The sequence below is a fragment of the Tupaia chinensis genome, unplaced genomic scaffold, assembly GCF_000334495.1.
Source record: "Tupaia chinensis unplaced genomic scaffold, TupChi_1.0 Scaffold000132_1, whole genome shotgun sequence".
Classification (NCBI taxonomy): domain Eukaryota; kingdom Metazoa; phylum Chordata; class Mammalia; order Scandentia; family Tupaiidae; genus Tupaia; species Tupaia belangeri.
This window is the reverse complement of record NW_006159601.1, coordinates 2172564-2192143: the sequence shown is the minus strand read 5'-3', so window position 1 is coordinate 2192143 and position 19580 is coordinate 2172564.

Here is a 19580-nt window from a genome sequence, read left to right as displayed (position 1 = left end):
TCTCTCTCTCTCTCTCTCACTCTCACTCTCACTCTCACTCTGTCTCTCTCAGGTCAAATTAAAATAAGTCAATAAATGAAATTAAGATAAAATAATTAAAAGAAATAACAACAAAAAGCAATGAAGCCTGGTCAGTCCTTTTCCTCCATTTCTCATCCTGTCAGGATTCTGAGCATGTACAAAATGCAGCCAGCCTATTGCTGCTGGGGTATGGATTCAAATTCTGTTCAGCTGTGCAGGATCTGGCTTCCCCTGCACATTGTTCAAAATTCCCCTGCAGAGCTGGTCCTGATGAACTTTTTGAAGTCCCCTATATCAACTTCATCTTATATGAGGCAACTGAGGTTCAGAGATAATGCAGAACTGAGCAGAGCTGTGCTATGACTCACCTTGCCCTTGCCTACCGTCAACTCCACCACCTGCCATAACAAAAAAAACTACATTAATAGTTGTCACAAGGCTTCTCTGGCCCATCCTGGTGGCATATTTGACAGCAAACTGAACTAGAGTGCTAGAGGCCATTTGGTTGACAGTAGGTTCAAATCCCCAGGTCAGCTTGAAAACATGTTGGGCATACGCACACAAGCCTAAGAGCCTAAGAAGCTGGAGGGCCTGAGAAGGAAGACTGCAGCAAAATGAGGGTACCTCTCTCTGTAGGGTACCTCTCTCACTCATGTGAATGCTCATGTCATCATGAATAAAATAAAAATACATTACTCATGTGAATGTTCATGTCATCATGAATAAAATAAAAATACATTTTTTGAAAAGACTAAAATATTTTAAAAAATTATTTCTACAGGGATATAAAGGTTTTCCTCAAGTTCACATTCAACGATGCTACATATTTCTAGAATATGAGAGAAATGCACTAAAAATGCTTCAAACAACAAAGTTATAGAGATGGAGAGCAGGCTAGTCTCTGCCAGGGCTTGGGGCATAGATAGCAGGTGGGTATGCTGGTGACACAGATCTTTGTGATGATGGGACTGTTCTGTATCTTGATTATAGTGGTGGGTACAAGAATATACCCATGTGATAAAATTGATAAACCTAAATACACATACACCCAAGTGCATGTAAAACTGGAGAAATGAAAATAAGGTTGATGGGTGTCAATTTCTGGTTGTCCTAGTTTATAATCATGGAAGCTGTTACTATTGGAGGAGACTACAGAATGGTACATGTGATCTCTCTGTTATTATATTTCTTGACGATACATGTGGATTATGCCAAAAGACCTTATATTGTATGATTCCATTTATATGAAATGCCCAGAATAGGCAAATGTATAGAAATGAAAATACAATCTTAGTGGTTGCCAGGGAATGAGTGTCAATGGGTGAAAGATTTCTTTTTGAGGATGAAAAAATATTATTATTTTATTGTTTGATTAGCTTTTTTGCCATAGACAGAGAGATGGAAAGAAATCACCCCTGAAGAGGAAATGACCACGCCACAATCCCATCTCAGGGTCCAATAGCTGGAAACTGTTTAAAGTATCAACTTTAACTGGGGCCAAATCTTGCCTAATAACGCCCCTACACCCAAATAAGTTTTTCTGATAAAGACAAACTAGAAAACGGTAGTTGGACCCGTGAATAAAACGGAAGCCTCGTAGCTCAAAATATCTCTGAGCTTCCGCAGTGATGCCAGCACTGTGTCAGCTCACCCACCCCTATCAAATATCAACTTCTTACACATACTAAATGTAGGCTGAGGCTTTTTAATCTGTTCCATTAATATATTTGTGTCATTTTTACACTACATGTTAAATCTAGGAGTGTAATCCTCCATGACACTAATTCATTTATTTGAAAAATAACTTGGCATCTGAAAAAAATGGTGTAAGCTTAGTGGAGAAAGTGAAATTTTTTGTTGGTTTGTTTCAAGTTTGTTCTAGGGTATGAGCACTCACCAGGGACAGAGAAAGAAAATGAGAAATCACCCACCCAACTCCGGGGGTGGAGAATGGCCATGCCACAATCCTTTCTCTTTGGGTGGAGAATGGCCATGCCACAGTCCTTTCTCTTCATTTCTCCTCTTGGATGCTGGGCATGCATGCACACACACCTGGTGTGTTTTTCAAGCCATTGGATCTAGAACTTGGACCATGAAGTTGGCCATGTGGGATCCAGCCATCTTACTCCATGCCATCTGCTGGTCCCAAAAGAGGACTTTTAAATACATATAGTAAATGGGTCAGTAGGTACAAACTTAATTTGTGTTGCATCATTACAACTATCAAGGTATTTGGTCACTGAGGGTGATAAGCACAGGACTTTAAATTAGAAGACAACGAAATAATAGGCAAATATAGAAAGAGTTAAACTTATCTTGTTGAATTAGTGGTGCAGACTCTTCTATTTTCAATAAAATTAATTTGAATATGTTAAAGGATGATTTTTTTAAAAAAAGTAAAATCATAAATTTTATACAGATATGGAATAAAGATATGTTACATTTTATTTAACTATTAATTAAGGAACCAGTAAATTATGCAATCAATTCAAAGGGAAATCCATTGAGCAGACATTTATTAAACAGGAAGACTGAAATGGTTTTACAAATTTTACCCACAGTACTGCCTTTGGACAAGGGAAGGGAGAGGAGAGGAGTATTGTCTCTCTATTGGATGGAATTCATGGCATGGAACAAAAATTATTTTCATTATTATGAGTAACAGACTTGTAAAATAGCCCAAAAGCCATAAAAAGCTGGCAGCAGAGAACTTAGAAGGGTATATACAAACAATGTACAGTTTTCCATTGAAGATACCCTATATTCTTTTTTTGCTCATTCCAGATTTATTTGCAAATGTTAAATAATCATGAAATCACTAGGTTTGTCTATTTTCTAATCTTTTGCCCTAACTCCACTGTGGTAAGGACATCACCTTAAATACAAAGAAAAAATGTAAATAAATGTAAGACCATTATTGTGAGGTATCCTTCTAGAACCCACTTAAAAGAATCATTGTAGTTGTAGGGATGATAATATATAATAGATTCTAATATACTGAGACTAAGAACCATATTTGACAGTTAGCACTGACAGTTATATAAGACATTAACAAAAAAGGAGATTGAAAAAGACCATAAATAGGAGAAAGTCACTGTGCAGTCAATGTGTTATAAACTTTGAGTCATGAGTTATTTGTGGGTCATGAAATCAAAGAGAGTTATAACAAATTTTTAAAAAGGCAATACAATTGAAAATATGAAAGCGTAGCATCTATGAGGGAACCTTTAAAAGTTTGTGGAAAAATGGAATAAAAATATAGGTTTATTTTGGTCCAAAAGGATTTAAAAATCTATGCACAGCTTTTTCTTACACTGTTTTGTAAAATTTATTTATTTATGTCTTCCATGTATGTCTGCTAGTGAGAAACAGATAGCACTCACAACACGGTCTTGGTGCTGCAATCCACACACCCCCAGCTCAGTCTCTCCCTGGTCATGGGCATGCAGATGCTGGGTATACTCAGCACAGTCTCCAGACACAAAACCAGAACCTCCCATGTGGGTTAAGCTCAGAGCATTGCAATTTACTGTTGCACCACTGTCTGGCTCCAGCTTTTTCATAATTTACATTTTTTCTGATTTTTTTGAAGACCCCTTGTATGGTAAAGTTAAGAATTGTTTCATAAAACTTCAGTTACTGTTTAAGTATGGGCATTCACATGCATGAACATGCTCTGCGTCATGTAAAATGTTTCCACCATAAGTCAGAGTCAGTGGAAAGTCACTATCGTAGGTTGCACCTAGAATGTTAATGAAGAACATCTATTTAATGCACATGCACCAAGCATGAGTCAGCATTGAACATCTCAGCATTTAAATCTCAGATAGCCTGAGAGGGTCAGTGTTTTGCATTGTGCTGGGATCACCTGGTTTAGGTTAGAAAATTTCTCTCTAGGCTCCAAACGAATCTCACAGATCTGCATGTGTTTTCATTGCCATTTGTCTTGCTAAATGTCCTTGGTAAAGACTAGTCTGGAAGGAGCACTGGTCAAGGTATGTCATCTTTAAAATGAACACAATTTTATAGCTCTGCTAGGAATAATGTCAACAAACTAACAAAGTTAAACAAAATTTGACCTGGTCAACTGTTTTTATCAAATACTTTGCACGTTGTTTAATATCGAATTATTCTCTGGTCATTTCTATTAGCTACTAGTTGATTTTTGTATGTTTTTATAAGGACATGGTTTATAATTATAGTAAAGTCTAAGTAGTTGGGAATGTCTAAGAGAGCCTATTTTCTACCTAATTAGGCAGTGAAAGCTCCTCATGAGCCTTTTTCATAACCTTCATAATTTTCTTCCCCCATTCTAAAAATCATCTATTTTCTCAATCTGTTATAAGTTACCATTTATGCAAACCTATTACGCTAGCTTACAATCAAATTCCAACTTGTCAATAGCTTTCTTCTCCCCATACAGAAATTCTGGAGCTGCCACTCATATTTCTTCAGAATCCCAGTGACTCACTGTAGAATGAGGTCTGCCTTGTCTCAATTTCTGGCATCCTTCAAAATATCTTTTGGATGAGAAATGGTACTGAAATGGATCAACATTCCTTTCCACTATCCCCCTCATGGACAAGGATTTCAAAATCTTTACTCCCAGGCTTTCAAAGGCCAGGCTTGTAACGGCAAATACCTGCAAGATGTTTATTTTGAAGACCTTTGAACTGAGCAAGTCCAAATCTGAATTCTTACTCTGTCCCTTATAACAGCTATTTCATCCTACTGACTTTTCTGTGTCTGTTAGGATCCCGTATTTTTCCCAGATACCAAGATCCAAAGCTTGAAGATCATTTTGGAATCCTTCTTTGATCCTCAGGTTCTCTGTCCGATTCTTTATGACAGCTTGTGTCATTCAACCAAGTTTACATTTTTCTTGCTGGGTTCTAAAGCTATTCCATAGTTTTCATTCTGTCCAAGAAGGTATCATGACAGTGTCTCTTAATGGACTAATTGATGAGACCAAAAATAAATGTAACATGGTAGGATAGTTTTTTATATCTAGCTTAAAATAAATCTAAAACATAATAGTCACTTATTAGAAAGAATAAAGGCTTGGAGCAAGCAGGTGGCTTGGTAGTTAATATTCTGGACTCCCATATGGCTAACCATGGTTTGAGTCACAGACCTGGCTGCTTGAAAATCATGCTGGGTCTATGTGTATGTGTGCTCAAAATCCTGAGAGGAAATGGAAGAGAAGGGGTTGCAGTGTGATCATCTCCCATGGAGGGTGATTTCTCTCTCTCTCTCTCCCCTGCAAGTGCATGCACTCTATGGCAAAACAAAACAAAACAAAAACAATAATAACAAAAAAATCTTTAAAAAAAGAACAATGGCTTTATAATTTTCTATTATTTGTAAACAAAAATAATATTTCTTCTCATCATCCTAACTATAATACCCTTGTAAACATTGAGGAAATATGGTATTGGTGCATAACTGTATCTTCACTTCATGCGTAAGTTCCTTCTATAATCCTGAATGTACGGCAATACTAACTAGAACTAAAGCAGAGTCCATAATTTCATTTCTATTCTTTTTCTAATTTTTCCTTAAATGAGACAATTTTCATCTCTCTTTTTTACAACTAGAAAAACAAGTACATTTTGAGACCAGAAGATCGCGTAATGGTTACATCGCTGGACTCGCCCATTGTGGTCCATGGTTTGAGTCCTAGACCCGGTGGCTTAAAACTCATATTGAGCACAAGCGTGTGTGTGCCCAAATTCCCAAGAGGAGAATAGAGGAGAAGGGATTTTACAGCGTGGCCAACCACCCTGGGGGTGAGGGAGGGATGTGAATTCTAGCTTTCTGTCTCTGTCTCTCTGATAAGCTCATGAGTTCACAAAAACTTCTCAAAAACAAACAAAAAAAAAAGAGAAAAAGAAAGAAAGAAAGGAAGGAAGGAAGGAAGGAAGGAAAAGAAAAGGCAAGGAAAGATAAGAAGGGAAAAGAAAAACATTTATTTTATGTTAATGAGGGAAAGCAGGTTTCAAGTTCCTAGTCTGGAAGAGCTGTGTGTCAGAAAGAGTCCCATGGTCAGTGAGTGAGGCCCGCTGTGGGTTTGAGTAAACAACATAATGGCTGCATATCATCTTGGTTGAAGAAAGAATGAGGACCAACCTTTAAGTAAAGAGTTTGGTATTTACATAGCATTATTTAAATGGTGTGTAATTAAGATATTTGGATCATACATAGCTATTTTGGCAGCCTATCATAAGACTGAAATTCCACAATTAGCAATTTTTGAAGACTCTCACTATTTAACAAGTTTTTGAAGGCTTTCACTATTATTAAAATACTACTTCTGTTTTCCTTATTCTGAGAAAGATGCCTTAACCCATTATCATCAAATATCTAAGGAGGAACTAATCTATTAGACTGCTTTCCAGCCTGGAGTGCAGATAAAGTAAAATGTGGGATTCATTTATTAGAAGGAGAAAGTGAGAACCCAGGACAATGAAACTATGAACTGATAGAGAAGAACTGAAACAGGAATTGGATAGCAGCAAAGATGTTTTGTATTCTTAGCACATAGTGCTCCCACCCCTCCCCCCCACACACACACACACACACACATACAAAAAAACACAAATAAACAAAAACAAACTTAAAAGAATACTAAGAAAAAAGAAAAACTAATGAACCCAATTAAAATCCATTTTAAAAGTCAAATCTCAGTAGGACTGATCCCTAATATTCTCCACAAAGCCTCCAAGTCCCCCTTGCCTCTTACCCCTCTTGATAAGGCATCAGCAGACTAATTGAAGACGGTACAATTTGTTAATTTCCATTCGAGGTAGAAATGACTTTGCATCTGCTGAAAGGAAACAGGGATTTACACCCTTCAGATCATGGTGGTGGCAGCGATAGCAATAACCACAATAGCAACCACCCATGCATGTATATCTCTGCCCTGCTCTGAAATTTAGTCTTCACCCAGTCTGCTTTTATCCCTGATCTTCAGCAAGTATTGAGTAGTCTGCTTCAAGTCACACAATGAGCAAATCACAGAGCCAGAATTTAAGTCCAAGTCTGTCTTAGATAAAAGCTTTTTCCCTCCTCACTCCTTTCCCCATGTTCGCTTCCAGCTTCTTGATGAGTCTTAGTGTAAGTAAGGTCCACATCAGCTCTGGGCACAAGCAAGATAATAATTTACGCATGCAGGAAATATGGGAGAGAGAGTAAAAACTCCATAGCTTGAAAAGTGATTTTTTGTTGTTGTTGTTTATACATAAATGAGACTCTCTGGACTGAAATTCTCTCATGTCCACACTCTGTGCAGATATATAAATTGTTCCAAAATAGGATTCAGGTGACATTTACACAGAAACATTAACCCTGAATCTCTCAGTGGGAGAAATCCTGTAAACTGATGCGAATATTCATGTTGGCACAGGATAATATGGAGAAATCAAAGGAAGCATTTTCTGGTTTGTGTACCTTGTATAAACAGATATTCAAAACTTTATTCTGCCTACATTTACCAAGCATGCAAATGCGAACTAATTAAACTGAAATTCCATGAGAAGCCTTCCAAATCCCTTAGTTTACTCTTTCAGTATAAACACAGTAAATGAGTAAAATATAATGTACTAAACAATTTAAATACAGCCATGGGTCCTTAAATTCAAGTGACAGAACCATTATGATTGCCCCGAATGACCAAAAGTGAATGAAGTGTTATTGTTCCTATTGGAAAAACAGTTAATACAGAAAAGTACATAATAGAAAAACATTCATGTATCCTCACCCCAGAATCAACATCTTGCCAAGTGTGCTTCTAAAAATTGTTTTCAATAAAGTCAACATAAAACATTGCTAACAAAATAAAACATTGCTGAAGTATCTTGGTAACCCTCTTTAGTCCCACATTTCTTTTTCCTCGGTCTCTCCAGAGACAGCTTGTCTTTGGGGCTTGTTGGCTATCTTTCCAATCCATGTTTTTGTATTTTACTGGGTTAGCCAGAAACCAAATCACTGCTTATGATTTTAAATTTTACTCAAATGGTCTATTTTATATTACATATTTTATTATTTGCATTTTTAAACTAATATGTTGTATTCTTTTCTTTTACTAAATGTGGTATCTATCCCATTTTACACACACACACACACACACACACACACACACACTCTTCAACAAGTTCGTGGAAAATGTGCATTATGAAAACTATAAATTAATTTCAAAATTCTTTTACGTCAAAATAAACTCATACTTTAATCCCATTTTCAGTGCTTTTTTTTTTTTTTTGAGGAGCCCTCATATTAACTGCTATGTATTATTCCACTTTATAACTACGTCACTTTATGCATTCTGTTATTAATGACATTTTGTGCTCCCATCTCTACTTTTCTTTTTTCTTTTATAAACATGACTTCTTGCATACATGTGCAGGTGTTTTTCTAGAGTACCTAGGAGTGAATTTGCTGGGTGTAGGCGTTTGCATTTTCAAATTGTTCTCCAATGTGATTATACCATTTTGCACTCCCACCAGGAATGTATTAGAGTTCTTATTTCTAATAGACTTGCAAACACTTCAGGTTGTCTGACTTTTCAATTTAGGAGCTCTTATTTTAATTTCTTATTTTGCCAGCCTTTAGGTTGTATGAAAGGTATGCTACAGAAGCTCTTGATATGTATTTTTATTATAATTAACAAAGAGTACCCATAGGCAGTACTCATATCAAAGTTACATTTGTAGCAGATACTCATTAAATGCAGTTGGTACAAAACAATATAGCAAAACAAAACAAGTTTCTTTTCTTTTTTGTGGAGATTTATTGAATCAAGCAATCAATCAGTAGGCAATACTTATAGACTTGGAAAAGTATAATTCTTTATTTTACATTTGTTTCCTTTCCTTGCAAATACAACTTGTATTTTTTGAATTTTTTATTGTTTTTATTTGTTATTGGGGGATGTATGAGCTCATGGAGGGTGGAAAGAGACAGAGAGGAAGTGAGAAAGCACCCTTTGGAGAGGGGGAGATGGCCATGTTGCAATCCCTTCTTCTCCATTCTCCTCTTGAGATTTGGACATGGACACATAGGCTCCTTGCATGGTTTTCAAGTCACCAAATCTGGGATTCAAACCACATAGTGGCCATGATCCCAGTCATGTGAGATCTGATCACCTTAACCACAACCACTTGTTTTTTAATCAGTGCTTTGCACCATACTGACATTGACTGATTCTCTTTTGTTTTGTTTTGTTTTGGTTTTGGTTGTTTGTTTGTTTGTTTAAATCTTTGACTGGTACAGAAGCATAGTAATTGTTTTATCTCACAACTCCTAAGAGATTGTATTGATGTTATAGTAGTTACCATGAGCAGTCTTTAAAAAGTATTTGGACTAAGGCAAAAATGTCAAGACCAAAGAAGGAAAAGTCAAAGAATGGGATGGGAAAAGGGATATTATAAAATAGATTTGCTCTCTTTAAATGTAGCTTTTGAAATCAATATTGTCCATTAAATCTGGCTGTAACAATAAAATATATAACATCTCATCTGATAGCATCTAAATGGCTGGTCCATAAAATGTACTTTTGTGGTTTGATATTGATTATATTTTTCCTTCTCTTTTAGACATATGAATAGGTCTACAAGTTCAAAAACAGGGAAAGACACAACTGCGTAGTGTTTACTGGTGTTATTCAAAAGACACACAAAAGCTTACAAAAAAAAACATGACCATTTTCTTCTTTCTTTTTTCTTTTTCTGTGAATGTGAGACTGATGGCAAGCCATGAAACCCAAGAATTCATGCACAACAGAATTTTAGAGATCCAGGGGCCATTGGAGAGCATCCAATATAAAGCATTCATTTTATAGTTGGAAAAATTTAGGCATTAAAATAACTTGTCCAAGGGCCAGCAGTAGACATAATGACTATGTCGCTGGACTCCCATGTAGTCAACCGTGGTTTGAGTCCCGGACCTGGACCCGGTGGCTTAAACTCATGCTGGGCACACGTGTGTGCGTGCCCAAGATCCCGAGAAGAGAACAGAGAAGGGATTGCAGCATGGCCATCACCCCTGGGGGATGATTTCTCGCTTTCTGTTACTCTGTCTCTCTCTTTCTTGTGAACGCACGTGCCCTATGACAAACAAACAAACAAAAAAAAAAACAAAAACAAAACAAACACTCTCCAAAAAGAAATAAAATAAAATTACTTTTCCAAGGCACACATTGCCTTTCATCATTCTGGCTCTCCTTGTTTTCTTCATGGAAGGAAGAAATCACTTCTCCAATCATTATGAATCATTTGAACTTAGCTGGCTTCGGTTACCTGATCTTCGGAGCTTCATATTTAAACCCACTACATCAATGTGTCATTAAAATCTTCTTTAAAATAGTAGAGTGACAGAGAAAAGAGAGCATGACCTCCAGGAGAAGCTTTCAATTGTGTATTGGAAATGAACTTAAGTTTTGCACTTAATTTTATGGTGCAACTATGCTTATTTTATTTGAAAAACAAATCTCTGAGTAAGGTTGGTACTCCAGAAGAACATACCATAATTGTCCTTTTGTTTTATTTAACAAATATTTATTGAGAATCTTTTATTTTCTGGGAAAACAACAGAGGTCCCTACTTCTCTTGGCATTGGTAGTAAAAACACAAAACACATAATTACAAACAATTATAGAAAGAGCTACAAGGTATTGTGTTGTGTCTAGAAAGGAGAACTAAACCAGCCCAAAGGATTAGGAAAAGTGATATTTAAGTAAAAAATAGAAGGAAGCTTTAAATACTGCTTGACTCATATTTATTGAAGTGAAAGAACCACAAAATGATTTTTTTAGCTTGATCTTTGCTAAAAGATGAGTTTAATGCTTTTGGAATGAATTAGGTTTTTTTTTTCTGTATATAATCTTAATACAAATAAAAAAATATGTTATTTAAATGCTTTGTTGTTTTGGATTTTTGGTACCCTTTCCTTCCATTAGCATATAAGCTGCTTAAATGTGAGCTCATCAATCCTGGTGTATGCAAATGTTGGGGGTGATTCTTAATTCTAAAATGGGAGGAAGATAACCCAGAAAGAACTTTAGGAATGCCCTTAAAAGATATAATGTAAGTGCCTAATCAACAAACTCAAATCTCTGGAATACTGATCTCTTATTCTAGTTCCACAAGGCTCCTAAAACTCCATACTCCTCCTCCCTTTTTACCTTCTCTGTAAGATGGGAATGGCACAGTGGAGTCAATTAGCAATAATTTTTGTAGGTACAAATTTTGCTGGGCAATTTGTTTTGTTCTATTTAGGTGAAAAGACCATGTTTTCAACTACTGGTGAAGATGTTTTTTGATAAAGGTCCTAGTTTTTATTATTTTAAGAAAATGATTTAGGCATGAAAAACAAACAGGGATGGCAGTTAGTATATTCTACATTGGGTCCTCACATGGAACTGAAGGTCTACTTATGTATTTGTTATAAATTGTACTTGGTACGATAAGTAGAAAAGAATTTGACTTTCTTTGTTTTTGAGAAAAAGAGATTTTTGTTATAGGACGTGTATACTTGCCAGAGAGACAGAGAGCCAGAAAGCAAGAAATCACCCCCAGGGGGGATGGCCATGTCATAATCCCTTCCCCTCTGTTCTCCTCTCAGGATCTTAGGCAAGCATGCACACGTGCCCAGCATGAGGGTTAAGCCACTGTGTCCAGGACTCAAACTGAGGTCAATTATGTGGGAGTCCAGTGACAGAACCATAATGCCATCTACTAGTTCTCAGAGTTTGTTTTTCTTATAAATGATTTTGTAAGAAATATCTTGCTGGAAAAAAAAGAAAGAAAAAAATATCTCCCTAAAACCTCTAAAAGTGTGGGCAAATTTCTTTCATGGATAGAAGAGAGATTTGCATGTAAATTATTTAATACCATAAAGACAAAAATTACACTATCTCAGTTATCTCAAATAAATAATCATTTACTTTTAAATTAGATATTCAGAATGCCTTAATAATATCAACAATAGTAGTTAAGGAATGATAAAAGAAGGGGTGAAGGCATTATAAATTTATTATTTTGTCCCCAGGCAAAACTATGTCCCTGACAATACCACCTCTGGATACGGTTTCCTTTAAAGGAGACAAAAAAATCATTTTTTTTGACATCAGAAAAATAGTGAAGTAAACTTTACAAAAATTTAGAAGGTACCATTTGTCTAGGTTCTGCAAACCTGTCAGAGTTTTTAGTTGCAAACAACAGAATCTACTGTAGCTAACTTAAACAGAAATGATATTTATAAATTATTTGATGCTCAGAAAATTAGGCTAGTTGTAGAAACAGGCACTAAGTTAGTATTCTTGAACACCTCTCAGGGTAACACTTTAGAACTGAAGAGGAGCTGCTGTCATGGGGAATCACACTGCCTCTGTCACTTCCACTGCCAACAGAAAGACTGTCCTGCACGGAGCTACTTCCCTTATGCCATTCTTTTCTATTCGAAGTTTTATGTGCTTGATTTTAATTGGTGATTTCCTAGCTTCAGGGGAAACTGGGAAATATACTTTTAAAAATCCTATTTTGGAAAGGAGGGCTTCGAATGTGTAGAATTATTAAAACGCATAAAAGATGTCCCAAATGTTGAAGTAGCTTCAAATGACCAATGTCCTCTTTAAGAAAATGTTGGGGATGGGTACTCTCACATTATACTGAGAGGAGTATCAACCAGGGAAGAATGTTTTGGAAAGTCAATTTTGTGGTATTGCTGACAATTTAAAATGCATACTCACTATGATCAGCTCTTTTACTCCTATGAATCTATCCTGCAAAAATAATTACACATAATGGGAACCAGCAGTTAGTGTAATGGCTATGTTGCTGGGCTCCCACGTAGTCAACCGCAGTTCACGTCCCGGACCCAGTGGCTTAAAACTCACGCCGGGCGCATGTGCGTGTATGCCCAAAATCCCGAGAGGAGAATGGAGGAGAAGGGATTGCGGCGTGACCATCTCCCCTGGGGGGTGATTTCTCGCTTTCTGTCTCCATGTCTCTCTCTGTCTGTCTGGCGAGTGCACGCGCCCTATAGCGAAAATCTCTCAAAAAAATAATAATAATTACATATAATGTATACACGTATAAAGATATTTGTTTAGGCATTGTTTATAACATTAAAAGTGGTCAGCGTTAATTAAGGGTTAACTGTATGTCAGTATTCTAAGTATTTCACATGTTCTACCATGTTAAGCCACATTCAAACCTATGAGGTAAATAAAATGATCAGTTCTATTTACTGTGGGGAAACAAAGTGTCAGAGAAGTTAAGTAACTGTCTGTGGTCACACAATCAGTGAGTAGAAAGAAGATTTTATTGGTAGGTCTTTGAGGAACCTCCATATTGCTTTCCACAGTTGCAAGTCAAATGATGTATAGCGAGTGAATGTATAAAAGAATTTTTTTTTATAAAAAGGAAAGGAGATTTGAATTGCCCTACAATATGAAAAGGATCAAAACAATGTGGTTTCTCCAAACTAGGGAATGGTTATATTTCATTTTTAAAAGTTGATTTTAGTGTAATTTTTAAATCATACCCCATGGCTTCAGAACTTTTCTAATGTTTGTAAAGAGAAATCTTCAATCAAGCCCTGATGCCTTTGCCCAAAAAACAAGCATCAGCAATGGAATGTTACTTCTTTCCAAGACACCTTGACCTACTTTCTTTGTGAGTTAACCTTGATAAAAGTTTCCCACAACTTCTGCCATTGGGTTGCCTTGGGAAAGAGTCAGCAAGCATGCTGGCCCATAGATGAGAACTGTGTATACCAATATGCAGCATGGATGATCAGAGAGGGTGCCTTGAGAGGATTACTGTCTCCGTATAGTGTCACTCTGATTCACAGAGAAAATGGTCTTCATGAAGTGGGACCATTTGCTCACTCGTGTGTCACCACCTATTGTCTTCAACAAGCCAGTGGAGTATATAAGAATTATCTAGGGAGCTTATTTATAAAACGGATTCCTAGATACTCTTTCAGGAACCCTGTTTCAGTAGGTCTAAGATGAAACTCAGAATATTGCATTATTTAATTTAAACAACACTTTATTGCCAGAAGATGTAGGCACTCACTAGAGAGAAAGAGAGCAAGAGAGAAAGAAGAGAGTGAGAGAGAGATACTCCTCCAGTGGGGCCTGGTCATAGAGCAATCTTTTCTCCTCCATCTCTCCATCCTGTTGAGATTTCTGAGCATGCATGCCCATGTGCGTACACATTTTTCAAGCTACCAAGGCTTTGGATTCTAGCTTCAGCAGGGCATATGAGATCCAGCTCCCTTAACCATTGAGCTTCAGGGCTGGCCCAGATTCTGCCCGACTAGTAGGCTCTTGTTATGTTGTAATGTCTCTTCCGTTCCTCAAAAGGGGTAGGGGGACCCAAATTCTAACTCCTAGAACTTATATATAAGCTATATATTACATGGCAAAAGGAACTTTACATGTGTGATTAAATCAAGGATCTTGAAATGGGAAGATTATCCTGGCTTACCTGGATGGGCTGGTATGATCACAGGTACTCTAAATGTGGATGAGGAAAGCAGAGGGGTGGAAGTAGGAACCGTGCAATGTGAGAAGGACTTGGCCATTGCTGCCTGTGAAGACAGAGGTGCCATAACCAAAGCAAGCTGGCAGCCACTAGGACATAATTCTTTCCTAGGGTCCCCAGAAGGGAACACAGTCCTGTCTGTATCTTAATTTCAGCCCAATGAACTCGATCTAAGACATCTTACCTCTAGAACTGGAGGATTCTACATTTGTGTTGTTTTAAGTCATTAAATTTATGGTAATTTGTTACAGAAGTAATGAGAAACTAACATACACACATTTCTGATAAAGGTCTTTGTTCTCTTCCCTCTGTATATTCATTATTTTCATCATTTCTTCCAATCTCTTGGCTCTAAGTGCTACCTTATGCCAAAGATAATCAAATTTAGACTCTGACCAACTCACCTCTTTGACTGCCTAGTTCCCATCTCCATTTGAAAGTATAACAGACATCTCATGCTTGACCTGTCCCAAATCCAAACTATTAATACACCCCTTCTTCCCCTTCTTTAGGTCCTCTATTTATGGGCCTCCTTCATTCCAGTTGAAGACATCTCTTTCCAGTGTTTTAGGAAAAATCATGGAGGCAGGTTTGATGGCTTCTTTTTTTTTTCCCTATCCTCTCTCACGCCCCATATTTAATCCATTCTCTCATGCCCCATATTTAATCCATTTCCAAATTGCATTGATAGATTGATAGTACTTCTAAGATATCTTGAGAATCCAACCTTTTTTTTTTTTTTTTAATTTGCCAGGGGGCACATGTGCTCACCTGGAGAGAGAGAAAGTGGCTGATCAGTGGGGAGACAGACAGAAAGAGTGGCTGGTATGTGTGTCTGAGTGAGAAAGCACCTCCCATGGAGGATGGTCATGCCACCTTCTCCTCCATTTTTCCTTCTGTCAGGATTTTGGACACATGCACATGCACTTGACATGTTTCTCAAGCTGCAGGGTCCAGGACTCCAACTGTACAGTCAGCCACGTGGGATCCAGCAGCCTTAACCATTACACTGTTGGCTGCCACCTAGCCATTTTTAATTACCCATCTAAAGCCCTAGCTGTCATCATCAACTGGACCACCAGATTATTGTAATAGTCTCTTCACTATTCCTACTCAGAAACTAGAGTCATATAAAACTCATCAGATTTCTCAACTCTGTGCTCAAAACTATTAGCTCCTCGTTTCACTTGGGAGACTTCAAGTCCTAAATGACCTGTCCTTACCCTCCCCTTATGTCCCTGACCTCATTTCCTTTTACTCCCACCTTACTTTCTCTGTCTCAGCCGCACTGCTCCTGCCTTAGGATTGTTCCCGCTCCCTGTCTGGAATGCGTTTCCTAGAGACACCTGCTCCTCTGTCATTTCCTATGTTCACATGCCACATTTTCAATAAAGCCTACCTCCACTAACATAGGACATTGCAGCCCTCACCCCATTCCCCTAGCATCCTTGATCCCTCTTTCCTGCCACATTGTTTATCATAGAGTCTACTCTTCATTGTTATCTATCCCCACTAGACTATCAGCCCCATGAGGGCAGGAGTTTTATCTGTTTGGCTCATTGACATATCTTTTTAAAAAAAAAAAAAAGAATTATTTTATTAGGATCAGCAGTTGGTGTAATGGCTATGTTGTTGGACTCCCATGTAGTCAACCACGGTTCAAGTCCCAAACCCCATGGCTTAAACTCACACTGGGTACGTGTGCATGTGTGCCCAAGATCCCAAGAGGAGAATGGAGGAGAAGGGATTGCAGCATGGCCATCCCACCTGGGGAGTGATTACTCACTTTCTGTTTGTCCATCTCTCTCTTTCTTTCTGGTGATCACACGCACCCTATAGCAAAAACCTTTCAAAAAGATTTTAAAAAGAATTATTTAACTGTATTTATTTATTTATTTCAATTTGATGGGGGGTAGGAGGGGCAGAGAGAAATTGAGAAAGCAAGCTGCCAGGTTGGGGACTTAAATCATGGTAGACCATATGGGAATCCAGTGCCCTTAATTACCACGCCACCTACCAGCCCTTCATCGACATATCTTATGTCTCTGTTCCAGTACCTATAAAGGGCTAAATAAATAGTATTAACTCTGTTGAAATAAGGCACAGGTCATTCTTTGAGAAACAGAATTAAGCAACTTTTGTAAGATATATTCATCACATCATTGTAGTGGCATTATAATACAGTTCACACTAACTGACATTATTGCATGTCAGAGCTGTGTTCTCTGAAGAAATCATTTCTCTTTCATCTGTGGCTTTGGCATCACAAAATATCTACATTTTGTACCAGATATTCTTTCCCACTTAAAGGTTATCTTAATTTTGATGGTTTAATGAAGCATTTTAATGTGTGGCCTACACAGAGTTCTCTCAGGAATCTGTGTCAGTACATTTTGTTTCTTGGGCCCACCCTGACACTAAGTTGTACATATAGGGAAATACTTTGGGCTTTATTTTTTGTATTTTTGAAAACCTGCAATGGTTTGAAGTTTTACAACTTCTGTTTGTACATCTATGTATAGGAAGAAGTCGAGTAGCAAAGTAATTATTGATGACCCAATATTTCTTTCTTTCTTTTTTAAGAGAGATTTATGCTATAGGGTGCATGTGCTTGCTGGAGAGATAGAGAGACAGAAAGTGATAAATCACCCCTCAGAGGCAATGGCCACACTGCAATCCCTTCTCCTCCTATTGGGATTTGGGACATGCACTCACATGCACCTGATGTAAATTTTAAGCTTCTATGTCTGGGACTTGACCTGTGGTTGACTACATGGGAGTCTAGTGATGTAACCATTATGCCATCTGCTGGTCCCACACCCTCTGCTTTAATCCTGTGTTGTAACCATCTGATTTCTTGACTTTTCTCTACTAGGTTACTTCTTTCTGCTCCAGGTCCCTGTTTCTAGCATGGCATATGACACATAGCTCTAAATGAACCTTCTTTAGTTGATGGGTGGATGGATGAACAAAAGGAGAGCATTATTGGGTTGGGCCATCAACAGGTAGAGAAACCTTTATAGCTCTTGATACTTGGACTCTTGGTAAGAAAGAGCTACTCTGATCTCTGTTTGACTTTATAATAACCAGTATATTTTCCCTTTACTGATCTATCCTAAAATGAGGAATAAGAGAAAAATGAGATATGAGACCTTTATTCACAGAAAAACTCACTTTATACACTATCTTTAATGCCTCTATCTTGAAATAGGTGGCTAAACAAGTAAGTGTCCCTTGTAGATAAGTGATACATTTAAATAAGAGTCTACTATGCTGTATATAATTCTTGTTTAGCAAAGGAGTGTAGGTTGTCTGGGGTGTACCACAGAGTTTGTTTTCCACACTTTGGATAAAGGAAAAAAGTCTTAACTTCTGTTTATATTTATCTCTCCTGCAAATGAGAACTACTTCTCCAGAGGAAGCCATCTTTCAAGGAGAGAAATGTTAAAAAAAGAAAAAAAAATCATACCCCCAAAAGCAATGAATTGATTTAAGGACTGAAGAAGAAACACTAGACCATTTTTCTCTTCATTTCCTGGAATGGAATTAATTACTTCTGTCTTCTGTGTGCTTGATGATTTCTTTGGAATAGCCTGACCTGATTGAATAAAATGACAGCCTCAGTCCTTAATCCTAATAGGCAACATCTATTATTCTCTTTATCCATCTATTCAACCAGTATTTACTGAGCACATAGCATGTTTCAGGTCCTATATTAGGTTCTTAAGAAGAAGGAAAATAAATAAAATCCAAGTCACACGAAACTTAGTGAAATGAAGGAGTCCATTATTAAATAATCATACAAACACACGTTAAAAATTGTGACATACAGCTCTGAAGGGAAGGACCAGAATGATATGACACCTTGCAGGAACCTAGACAGGTCTAGGTTAGGGTTCAAGGAGGCTTCATTGGGGTGAAAATTGGAGCTGAGATGTGTGAATGTGGTGACGGGGAGATGATTGCGTGTAGAGAGATGATGTGTGCAAAGTCACAGGGCAGGAGGCAGCATTTAAGTATATCTAAGGAACATGAAGTGTGAAGGGAGAGGGAATCAGGCCCCCTGGACAGGCCTTACAGACTTCATTAAGAAACTTGGTCTTCCCAGAGCCCTGCATGGCTTTGAAAATTTAACATAGGGATTGGAGAAGGAGATAGATATAGATACAGATGATATAGACGTATGTATTCTGGGGCTCTCAAGGACTTTGCCTGTAGGTGGTGGCTATCTCTGGGTTTTAACATGGGGGGAGGGAGCCCTATAGAAGCTTTCTTTCCACTTGATTTAATTCACCCTATCTTTTGAATTTTGGAGGGGCCAAAAGGCAGGGTGTTTTGTTTTGTTTTGTTATTGTTGTTGTTATTATTATTATTACCACATTCAAAGCCCTTGAAATTCTGGAAATAAGATCGGACAACAATAATAGCCAAAATAAAACTAACACTTATTGGAGGCTATCTTAGATTCTGACCAAGGACTGTGTAAAGCATTCTGTATGTGTTATCTTACTGAATCTGCATGACAGACTGACAGTTTGGGAAGCCTTCAAGGCAGCATTGGTGGAGGATTTAGAAAGCTGGAACTGTGGCTGGAAGAAATCAACACACACAAATTTACATTGTGGGAATCTGAGAAGAGCTTTTAAAGTGTTTGACCAGTTGCTGCAGAAGCACGGAGAGATGGTTGGCTGTTGATGTCAATTATGCAGGTAGAAAGGGTTTTCTGAAGCTGTTAGGAACATCCACCCACAGGCCTTTTTCTTTTTGATGTCAGGGGCAGGTTCTATCCTACTCAGGGTGCATATACAGCCTGCGCATCAGGTATAATCATAATGCTCAGCATTTGTACAGAACAGGTTGTTTCCAAATGGCTTTGCATTCAATGGTGAGGTCATCTCCATGGCCTTCCTCTCCTGGGCAGCATGATTCGCTGCTTCTCTACCATTAGTCAGGCCTCTTGATTCAAAGATAGAAAACCAGCTCAAGCAGGCAAGGAGAAAAGGGGCATGA